The sequence below is a fragment of the Pteropus medius genome, unplaced genomic scaffold (genome assembly GCF_902729225.1).
Source record: "Pteropus medius unplaced genomic scaffold, Ma_sr-lr_union100, whole genome shotgun sequence".
Lineage (NCBI taxonomy): Eukaryota > Metazoa > Chordata > Mammalia > Chiroptera > Pteropodidae > Pteropus > Pteropus medius.
In genome coordinates this window covers 4,969,764-4,981,504 of record NW_024349802.1, presented here as the reverse complement: position 1 = coordinate 4,981,504, position 11,741 = coordinate 4,969,764, and the positions used below count along the sequence as shown (strand labels likewise).

At 47.0% G+C, this 11,741-nt stretch overlaps 1 pseudogene; it reads left to right on the top strand.

Annotated features, from left to right (window-relative positions):
* The first annotated feature begins 2,993 nt into the window (after positions 1 to 2,993).
* Positions 2,994 to 3,109, top strand: LOC120581838 (uncharacterized; annotated as a pseudogene).
* Positions 3,110 to 11,741: the final 8,632 nt, after the last annotated feature.

Genomic DNA, 11,741 nt, shown 5'->3' with positions numbered 1-11,741 from the left:
CTTTCTTTCTTTCTTTCTTTCTTTTTTTAAGGATTCAATTGAAGTTCACATACTCCACTTGGTTGTCATGAGGTCTGCCGGCCTTTTTGAGTAGGCATCAGGCCATCTTCCTGCTTCTCTTTGAACTTGAGGGTGTGCCCAGAAGAGAGCCAGGAAGTTCAGTACTTGTGGAGCCTGGATCAGGGAGGGTCTGTAACTTTCTGAAGCCTGTAGAAATTATTTGTTTCTAAAGCTATAAAAATGTAAGCCCGATGATCTGATAAATAATTTTCAAATTTCATATAAACGGTTTCTTACTGACAGGAAAAAAATTATAAAATATCTGCAGCATTCGGGCAGAGTTATGTTGGGTAACAGAGAGACTGTGTTCACGTTAAACACCAGCTGAACGACAGTTTAGTGATGTTCTGATGTCACAGACGATAGTAGGAAAAACCATCACAACACGTTCCTGCAGTGCTGGGGTTGGCCAAAGTCCTTTGCACACAAATCAAAAACCGTCAGGTTTGTGCTCAAGGTGGTTCTTGGCCAGCGGGTGGGAGGCCTAGAATGGCCGCTAGGAAGTAGTTTGCATTTGTCTAAACCCATTCCCACCAAAGAGAAATATGTAATGTGACTGATATAAAGCATGATACAATGAACCACTATTTATTGCATGTGGAAAGCCTTCAGCATGGCACCTGGCACATAGGAGGCACTTGGAGTGGATGCCGCTGGGCTCCCCTTCACAGTCTCACTGCAATCTGAACAGCTGCATGGTCCCCAAACTGAGAAGGGCCCTCTGCATGGTTTAACACTCTACAGTTGCCATCTTGGAATTCTTAATTTTTGAACCAAGTGCCCTGCATTTTCATTTTGCCCCAGGCCCCACAAATGATGGAGCAGGCCCCGCCTCCACCCAAATCTATTTAACCCACCTCCGATTTTAATAGCAGGTGAGGTGAATGGCTGGGTGCAAGCCCAGGCGCCCCCCGTAATGACAGCACGCACCTCACGTACAGGCAACACGACTTCCTGCGTCCCGCCCTGAGCCTTCTCCAATACCACTGGGTCCCACGCTGCTCTCGGGTACATCCCAGAAGTCCAGGGGAGATAAAGTGTGTGGGCTGGTGGGGAGTTAGCGGAGGATTCGCATTAGTGACAGTCATCGGTGAGGCAGGGGCGGTGGGTAAACGCGTTCTGTATGCGTCTCAGAGTTCCTGGAAGAATCAAGCCCCCTTCCTGCTTCCTGGGGTCACCTCCCAAATAACTCCCCTGTGCCCAAGACCTTGTCTGAGGTTCCTTTTCTGGGAGAACCCACGCTGACAGTCTCAGCAGTGGGTGTTCCACAGACGTGTTGAATGAGTGAGCACTTAGCTCATAGAGTCAGTGACAGGAGTCAATGAGATTAACTATGGAAACGTCTGGTTCAGATCCCGGCACACAGTAGGAGCTCAGTAAGTGGTGGCTGTGGCTGGTATAACTTCCTGTCTTACCTCCTTAGAGTGTCCCCTTTAGGAAATGTAAAAGCAGTGTGACAGGGATGGACCACGAACAAGGTGGCTTACAACAACAGGAATTTATTCTCTCACCGTTCTAGAGGCCAGAAATCTTAAATCGAGGTGTCGTCAGGGCCATGCTCCCTCTGAAGACTCTGGGGGACAATCCTTGCCTCTTTCAGCTTTCAGGGGCCACGCCATCCTTGGTGTCCCTTGGCTCGTAGATGCATCACTCCAATTTCCTCCTCGGTCTCCCTGTGTGTCTGTTATCCGTGTCTCTGTCCTCTGTTCTCTTAAGAACACCAGTCACGGAGGCAGGGCCACCGTAATCCAGTATGAACCCATCTTAACTTGGTTACATCTGTGAAGATCCCATTTCCAAATAAGCCCCATTCATAGGTGCCAGGATTCGGGACTTGACATTTGGGGGGACACCACTCTACCCACTGCAGATAGAGAATAGACTTTACTCAAAATAAATGCATAGCACTTGGGCCCAAGGCTTGATTTTTCCCTGTACAAACCGGCAGAATGAGCAAGCTCAGGCCAAAGGATGATTTGCACCTCTGGGATCAGTTCACATGTCACCTTAAATGGCATTTTCACTTTTATGTCATTATGAGGAAGCCAGACTTCTTGGGTAAATTGTAGCCATGTTTTCACATGGCCTTTTTGAAGTGGGCTGAGAATTTAACTTCTGATACAGGCCATAATCCCAACTGGGCTTTTCCCATGTAGTTGTTTATAAATAGCCTCAGACGTTAATAATTAATACACGTAAAATATTTACGTACTTAATTAATGCCAGGCTCCTGTGCCAGGCACTAAATAGACAAAGAAAAACTGGGCACAGACCCTGCCCTCGAAAAGTTCTTGGTGTACCCTCGATGGGAACAAAAATTCACAAATTCGTACCACGAGCATTTACCAAATACCGACTACATGCAGCACAACTAGGTTCTGAGGCTTTGGCTCTCTCTGCGCCCGCAGTGCAAACGGGCTGCCCAGGGGACAGTTTCTAGGCAAAATATAAACACAGGAGATGCCGTGGAGGATTTCTGTCATGAGCTGAGACTGCAGACGGGGTTCTTTTCCTGACTTGGCCTTTTTTCTGACTGCATGCATGGTTTCGGATAGATCACACCCCTCTCTGGGCCTCCCTCTCCTCCCCTAGAAAAATGAGCCAATGAGATGAAATGATCGCGCAGGGCTGGTCAACTCTTATATCATCATTATGGCCAACTAGACATTTATTAAGCACTTTGTCACGTGCCAGGAGCCGTGCTAAGTCTTTGCCATGCATTATTTGATCTCACAACCACCCTACGAGGTGTGGATTTTAATTCCTCCCATTTTACAGACTAAGTCCTTTTCCACAGGTTGTAGAGAATTAACTGTTAGAGCAGGGGTTTAAACTCAAGGGGTCTGGACGTGGTTCCATGGTGTAGCGGTTAGCATGTCTGCTTTACACGCAGAAGGTCCTGGGTTTGCGCCCCAGTGGAGCCGTGGTCCATGGTCTATGACCATGCCACCCTGAATAAGCCTGATGTCTGATCTCGGAAGCTAAGTAGGGTCGGGCCTGATTAGTACTTGGATGGGAGTCCACCTAGGAAGACCAGGTGCTGTAGGTATAAATAATAATAATAATAATAATAATAATAATAATAATAATAATAATTTTAAAAACCTCAAGGGGTCTGAGCCCAGGACCGAGCCCTAAACGAGTGTGCTGGATGCCCTGTGATTCTGCGGTATTGAGAGGCTTTTTTAAGGGAGCACCACCCGCCTTGTGAGTGTAGGGAAGGAAGTGGTTGTGAGTCTTCAGCTGGCAGAGAAGAGCAGCGAACCCAGTGCCCACTTTCCTCTCGTGTCTTTCCCAGGCCGTGACTGCAGCCTGGTAAGCACAGAGCCTGCGGCTGTGTCCACCCTTCGGCGGAACGTCTTTCTCCTGAGCTTGTTTTTACCTAACGGACAGCATAGATCTCCTTCCCGATAGCATCCCCTCCGTGCTGGTTTCTAGGAAGGTCATAAGCAAATCTGAACTAACTCCGGCAACTAGAGAGTAGCTTACAGATGTATTTTATCAAGTCTCCCTACCCCAGCTTCGTCTCGCCTATATATTCTTATCTTCCTTTTATTTTGGGGTGGCCGATGTCTTCCATTTGCCCTCCAGATCTACTCGGCATCTTTCCCATCATGCTCTGTCTTGGTACCCATGTAGGCTACACCAGATGCTCGCTAGCCCATTGGCTTACAGTTGGGTTTGGCCAATGGAAAGCCAAAGTCAGCTAGAGGGAGGCGGGGAGGGGAGGTCACTGTATTTTTCCCCTGGTCTCCCCGCCTTCATCCTCCCTCCTCCACACCCTTCCCCCTACTAGGTTGCCTTGGGCGGACTCTGCCTTTCCACCAAAGTTCGTACTTTCCCCCTCTTTTGAAAACATTTATTAAGATATAATTCACATGCCATAAATTTCACTATTTGAAAGTACAGCACTTCAGCGGTTTATAGTACATTCACAGAACTGTGCAATGATCAGAACTATCTCATTCCAGAACTTTTTTATCACCCCAAAAAAAGAAACCTGGAAGCGTTAGCACTCACTCCTCATCCCTCCCTCCCCACTCGTCCACTTTCTGTGTCTGTGGATTCGCCTTTTCTGGACAATTCCTTTAAATGGAACCATACAGTCTGTGGCCTTTCGACTGGCTTCCTTCACTGTGCAGTTTTCAGGGTTCATCCACATGGTACTGCGTGCCGGCACCTCATTGCTTTCAGGCTTCTGTCGACATTCCAGACCTCTCTCTTTCTGGGTTCTAGTAAATTCTTCCTTTCTTTGCCCGTTGGGCCTGAAGGTGTTAACAGCCTTGCAGCTGCCAGTCCTGATTGCTGCATTATTCCTTGGGGTTTCCCTGCACCCACATTTTTATAAGTAAACCTTCCTCAAATTATCCTCTTTGGAATGTGCCTCGGTCTTCTTTTGGGACTCCAACTGACACCCAGTTTCCTTGCACAATGTTTATATTTTGTATGGATTTCCATAATATAGTTCACATACTTTTCGTGACGAGTTGAGACAGAAATAAAGACATAATAGGTTTGCTGACGACACGAAACTTGGTGGGTGGCTCATCCTTAGAGTTCTTGCCCGTTACTAAGTCCCTGAATGATTGCAAGAACTCTTGGGGGGCCTTACGCCCTCCACCCCTGCTGTTTCTGGAAATACCCGTCAGGGAAAGCCGGGTACTTGGCTGTGTTTTGGAAAGCTGCATTCACTTGGCTCAAGAGAATATGGATGGAACTCCGTGTGAATGGCTGGGCTGAAAAGTGGCCAGAACTTTTAAGTTCATATGAAGATATACTTGGGAAATGTGCAAAACCCTTATTTTAAAAGAGGGCTCCTTGGGAGAAATGTGAGAAGCCGACAGAGAGCCACTTTCTTGCTTTCATCTTGTCACCACTGGTGGCTGAGAACAGACTGTCCAGCCTCTGCCTACTCATGAGGATTCTCAAAAGACTTTTCAATAAATTTCGTTTATTAACAAGGAACCGCTCTATTTAAAAAAAGAATACCATTTGCAAATAACCTCCTATTACTTAGGGCTTTGATTTTTACTGTATTATGGAAGAGTTGGCAGGAGCAGCAGAGAAAAACAATGGACCCGGCAGTGGAGGACCAAGAATAACAAGGCAGGTCTTTCTTAAGCTTGTCACTCAAACCCAAGGGCTTCTTTCTGGAGCAATCTTTGATGTGAATGCTCAAAATGTTCCAAATCCAATGGCCATTTAAATCTTAATGATAAAACTCAGGAGCCATGCAACTGTTTAAAACAGGAAAAGGATTCTGAAAATCCTACAAAACCAAGTCTTGGGTCCTGGTGCTCCTGATAAGAGAAGAAAATCAAGGTCAGCCCCGTTCTTTGCCCAATTCGAGGAAATTTTATTTTCAAAGATTGTGTGTAGCTGTTAGCATTACAAGGCAAATGTGGACGGCTGGCTTACTGTTTCATCTACGTTATTTCAGGGGAACTTTTAAAATTTGAGGGGTGCACAATGTTGGCTCGAAGCAAGGAGAATTGCCCTCACATTCGTGGCAGGAGTTTCAACTGGCCCGACATTTCTGGAAGAAGTTTTGGCAATATGTATTAAAAGGCTCAAAAAACGGCCAATGAGCCTATGAAGAGATGCTCAACATCACTAAACATTAGAGAAATGCAAATCAAAACTACAGCGAGCTATCACCTTGCACCCGTCAGGATGGCCACTCTCCCATTGTTGAAAGAACAGAAAACAAGTGTTGGCAAGGACAGGAAGAAATTGGGGTCCTTGCGCACTGTTGGCGGGAATGCAAAATGGTGCAGCCGCTATAGAAAACAGTACGGAGGTTCCTCAAAAAATTAAAAATAGAACTACCATATGATCCACCAATTCAACCTCTGGGTATATATACAAAAGAATTGAAAGCAGGATCTTGAAGAAATATTTGCACACTCGTGTTTACTGCAGCATTATTCACTATAGCTAAGAGGTAGAAACAACCCAAATGTCCACTGATGAATGAATTAATTGATAGACAAAACGTGGTATACGTACACGATGGAATATTATTTGGCCTTAAAAAGGGAGAAAACTTTGACACCTACTGCAACATGGATGAACTCGAGGGCATTATGTTAAGTGAAATAAGCCAGTCACAAAAGGACACATATAGTATGATTCCACTTATATGACGTATCTAGAGTAGTCAAAAATCATAAAAACACTAAGTAGAAAAGGGGTTGCCTAGGGCTGGAGGGAGGGAAGGGGAAATTAGTGTTTGATGGGCATAGAGTTTTCAGTTTCGTAAGATGAAAAACTTCTAGAGATCTATTGCATAGCAATGTGAATATACTTATTGCTACCGAACTGTACACTTAAAAAGTTTGAGGTGGTAAATTTAAACCATTTAAGTTAAATGTTATGTGTTTGTGAGCACAATTAAATGTAAAATAAAAGATTTTTAAAAAGGCCCGCCAAGGAATTCCATTTCTGGAATTCTTTCCTGAGACGCTCTCAAGGCCTTCTGCACACATGGTCTGTCACAATGTGACATACGACACTAGGAAAATAGGAGTGATCTAAATATTCAACCACAGGGCGTTGGATAAACAAGTGATCACAAGGGATCCAACGGAAAACTCTGTAGCCAATAAGAATTTCGTCATGTAAGACTACTTAGTGGCTTGGAAAATGATCATGACATAGTAAATTAAAAAGTCACATTAGAACTTAGAATTATAGTGTGATCCCAATTTTGCTATAATTCAGATGTATATGCTTAGAATAAAGACTGAAAGATATATATCAAAATGTGAACAGGGTCATCTTGGGCACGAGGATTTGAGTTGACTTTTACGCATGTCTGTGCATTTGTCTGCAGTCTCTGAGATGGCCACATACCACTTTTGTAATCAGAAATAAGTAATATTTAAAAAGAGGAGCAGGCTTGAATCCCCAGAAGGACTGTCACGCACTGCAAGGCGAGACTGGGAGAGTTGAGAAGTGACTTTCGTTGTCTACTTTATGTATTTTCCTTTTTTTTCTATATAAAAAACGGACACATCACTTTTATAATTAAAAAAGAAGGATGAGGTCAAAGCGAAGTGTAGTGGCTGTCATCTTCTTTTCCAGGCCACACCCACTGGATGTCTGTCAAGGGTCATGGCTTCCAAGAGAGTAAGTGTAAAAGGAGGCTGAGACCAACAGCGCCAGTCTCGAAAGCCCCACGACAGGCACTGCACGCCCTGGAAGTTCCAGGTGTTCGGTGGTGTGCCATCCACACACAGATGAAGTAGGGCCGGAGCGGGCAGGGGTGGGCAGCGGTACCTCCTGGAGAGCCTGTCCTTGAGCAAGTGGGAACTGGAGAGGAGGATTTGACCCTCCAAGTGAATAATCCGCATGACTCAGATGGAAGAGGACACTGGGTGGGAGAACCCCCTACCCAGTTGGGTGCGAGTGTCTCTGTCCGGATGTAGGACTCGTTCTGCAGCAGGGAGCGACGGGACATTTCTGCTTGGATAAAGGAGGTGCTGGGTTTGGCGTGCTGCCCAGGTGTGCAGGAGCGGCATTTCGTATTATTCACCAGCAACTGCACTGTCAACGTATTTGAGGGTGACTCAGCACAAACACGAAGTCACCCCGGCTTTACCTTTTTAAAGGCATAGTCGTGACCAAGTGAAAGACATCGCAGGAATTTCAGGCTCTGACAATATCTGCTGTGATGGTTTTGAAGTTGATCACAGACAGGGAGGGGACTGTTTCCAACTTGCCTAAGGATTTAATGCGCTTTGTCAAGCTGATTTTGCATTTTTCTAAAAGGTCCTCCAGTCTTAGGACAAATATAGTTCTTTTCATCTTGCTTTTCATTTTTCACGACACAAGCGTGTCTCATGTTAATAAATATTCTTTAAAAATCTCCAGAATGGTACATAATATCCGATATGACTGGACCATAAATTATCCTTTTATTGCTATTGAGGTTATTGGCCATTTTATTAATATTAATACTACTGCAGTTAATATTTTTGTGCCATCCAGCTTTGTTTGCACTGCAGATTATGTCTTTAGGAGTGATTTCAAAAGTGAAACCACTCAGTCCGAGCGTGCTCATCTTTCGGGGTGTTTTGTTGTTGTCCAATTTTATTTCATGCTGCACGTATATATTTTTTTCTGTTTTAAAGATGAAAATGGCTTTTTCCTTAAATGCAAAAGAAATACCTACTCGATAAAAACAAAAAGACATAAAGAAGTGAAAATTACCAGGCAAATCCATCGCAGATAATCCTTAACCTTCCTTCCAGAACTTTCCTTTCGTACACATCTGTAACAATATAACATTATATGTAATAACTATACATGTTCATCTCTAACTTATTTTCCCTTGACATATCGCAAACATCTTTCAAATTATTTATTTGTTTGTTTGTTTTTTAACGCCTCCAGCACCTGGTATTTCTAATTTCTAATAATTAATAGAGGGCTATGTAATTTGGGGGGCCGCACAGTGCACCCCTGTGTGCAGATGTACTTTCTGAACTCGTTCGGATGTTTTGAAGGCTCTCAACTCCTATCACTAAATCACTTTCCAAATGGCTTCTACCAATCGCCACTCTCCCTGTCTGTGTGTGATGGTCCCTGTCTTGACCAATGAAAACCGTTTGCAGTGTCCTATTTTTTTTTTCCCCCCCTGAAATGCTTCTAGCAAAGAGTAGAGCCAGGAATCCTGACCCTAAGTCTTGGCAGTGTAGGCCGTTTTCTCAGAGAGAATGGAAAAGCATCATGGTGACCTACCCACCACGGAAGCCGGCTGGAGGAAGCTAGGAGGGGATCCTAGGACTCCATAATTATAATTACGTGTTAATAAAACCTATGTCATGTTTCGGAATTCAGATGGGGAGTTTGTTTACTGTAACGTAAAGCATCTTGGGAGAGCACTGTGCACAGATATTAGCAATTAACTCAATCTGAGAAACCAGTTCTCGCGGTTCGTAGAACACTCCACGAACGCTCTAATTACAAACGCGGCCCAAAAGGCCAGTCTCGCAGGAAGCAGGAAGCCTCCTAATTAGGCAGGACTTCCAACACAGGCTAAGGATTGAGATGTTGACACCGGGATCTGCACTGTGCCCCCAGGGCCCGAGGGTGTGTCACGTACAAATGGCGTCCACCTTGGAAGGAAGTGTGAGAACAGGGCATGTAGGTGTGCCTGGCTCACTCGGCAGTGACCATTTGCAGGGCTGGATAACCTGCCATCACTGGCACCTGGGGCCAGGTGTGACTTACCATCCTAAGTGCAAACTCTGTCCATATAACTCCAGTGCCCTGAGCTGCCACAGACAGAGGGGATCGGGGTGCAGTGAGAGGGAGTTGGGGTGCTTGGGAGCTCTGGGGAGCTGTTTCACCCTCTCGCTTGGAGGTCTGGAAGGCGGCGTTTCATCTGTGAACTTTTCTGATCCTACTTTCCACAGAAGACAACACTGTCCAGTAAACAGGGGACATGACGTGCTTCGGTCAGGTTTTATCCTGCTCCTAGTTAAGGTCCCAGGAGGGAGGGACACCGCACATGTGTCAGCAAGGGGGAGCAAGAAGCATCAGCGAACCATGGTTTTGTCCTGTATGTGGCACAAAGGTTTCCTGTGGCTTTTGCTTTTCTATTCTGTTTTGTAGGAAAGGAGCAGATAGCAACTGAGGAAATAAAGTTCTACAAACTAGTGGCCAGTGGCCCGGGTGCCATCGGAGAAGAGGGAGGGGCTGGCCCACGCCACTGACCCTCATTTTGATTCACAAGCCCTGGCCGCTCTCTGTCTCTGTCTCTGTCTCTGTCTCTGTCTCTCTGTCTCTCTCTCACACACACACACGCACACGCACTGTGTCTTTCCTTACCTAATACATGCGTGTCTATGAGAAGACCTAGTTGCAGAGCCAGCACTGGCCCTAGGCAGTCACTTCCTCTCGGGGCCTCAGCGCCCTCTGCTCCGTGAAATCAGAGTGCATAACCCACAGGGTCGTCGCGGGGAGCGGAAGAGCTGGGGAACACGAGCGGGTGTAGCAGAGAGCTGCGCACAGGTGGCACTCAGCGGCGGGGGCCAGTTCTAATCCGAAAGTCCGCAAGTGGAAGTGGCTCTAGGACTGTGAGCATATTTGTCCCTTAGGGTCGCTGATCAGCCCCCGATGCCTGCAATGCCCACAGAGGCTCATATGGCAGTGACTGGGTGAAAAGCCTGCAGCGGGACCACAAGCCACTTGCCCACAGACTGGCATGATATACATGCTCAGTACATGACTGTTCCAATAATGAATGAATGAATGAACCAGCTTTTAACCTGAAAAACAGCTGACACGAGTCCAGCGCTGTGGGCACGCGCCCAGGCCCCACACCCCCCGTCTCGCCCGTTCTCCCCAGGGCTGTCCGTGTATCTGGTCTCCTTTTCCTCCCTTGCTTCCCTCCCTTCAACTCCTCCCCATCTCTCTCCTCTCTCTTTATCCCTATTCTTCCTAGTCTTCCACCCAATGAGCTCCTACTCATCCTACAGAACCCACTTCAGAGCGTCCCTCCTTTGGGAGGCTGGCCTGCCCCACTGAGCAGAGCTGGGAGTTCTCTGCCTTGGGCTTTCCATCTTCCCTACGGCACTGCTCCCATCGCTTTGGGGTTTCCCCAAGCCTGGAGCTTTGGAGCAGAAATTTTGTCTTACCCATCTCTGAATATGAAGCATCCTACCCAGGGCCTGTCATCTCAAAGGTGGGCCCTACGTGTCTGGTCAATGGCAAAGTGTCACAGAGCATCAGGCCTTCTTAAGCGGATTGGCCCTGTTTTGCACTTGAACCCATGCGCAGGATTCATTAAGGCCTTTCCAGTGCCCTGAACTGCAAGCCAGGAGCAGGGCTCATCGTTCTGCCCCTGGGTTAGCTTCCAGGGGGTGTCTAGATGGTTGGCAGCCCTTGGGACCCAACACTAGCACCAGAAGACCGTGGAGCAACATACTGAGGGGTCATCAAGAAGAAAATCTAACAAAGGAATGCGAATGTCCTTAAGCAGATACCCAGGCCGCAAAATAGTTGTGTCCTCAAAGGGGTTTCACCTTCCAGAAACAATATGAAAATAACCAGGATAAAGCGTTGTGCTTTGCGAGGCTGCTCTTGTCAGCCGGCCCTCCCATGCCGCTGGGTGCAGGCAGACAGTAGGACGCCACCCCACCTCTTCCGCCTCTGCTATCAGGAACGTCTGTGCCTTACCCAGCCCTGACTGCTGAGAGAGAGAGAAAGAGAGAGAGAGAGAGAGAGATAGAGAGAGAGAGAGAGAGCGAGCGAGCACAGGCTCCTCCCTCCCAAGGAGCCAGTGCCTAGAGGAGGGGACACAGAAACTCAAAGCCTCGGAGACATTCCCAGAAGCATACTGCATCGTCTGCCAGCGCAAAAGGCTTCTGAGGGGCTGTGACATCTGAGTGGCGTCTGGGCGGATTGGGAGGGTCTCACTGGGTGACCAGGAGGAATAAGAGCGCAAACAGAACGCCAAGCCCCGGCTGATCCCTAATGGTCATCATCAGTCCAAATTCCTCTGCTGGCATGAAGGCGTCCTCCTCGGAGGGGTCTCCCAAGCTGGAGTCTTCAGGGGCGCCCCAGTTCAGCACCACCAAGCTCAGGTACAAACTCCTAACACACACTCGAGGCCTCTCTTCTGTCTGGAATGTTCTCCTCCTCCCTCTACATCTTCTGAGGTCCTTCCTGCT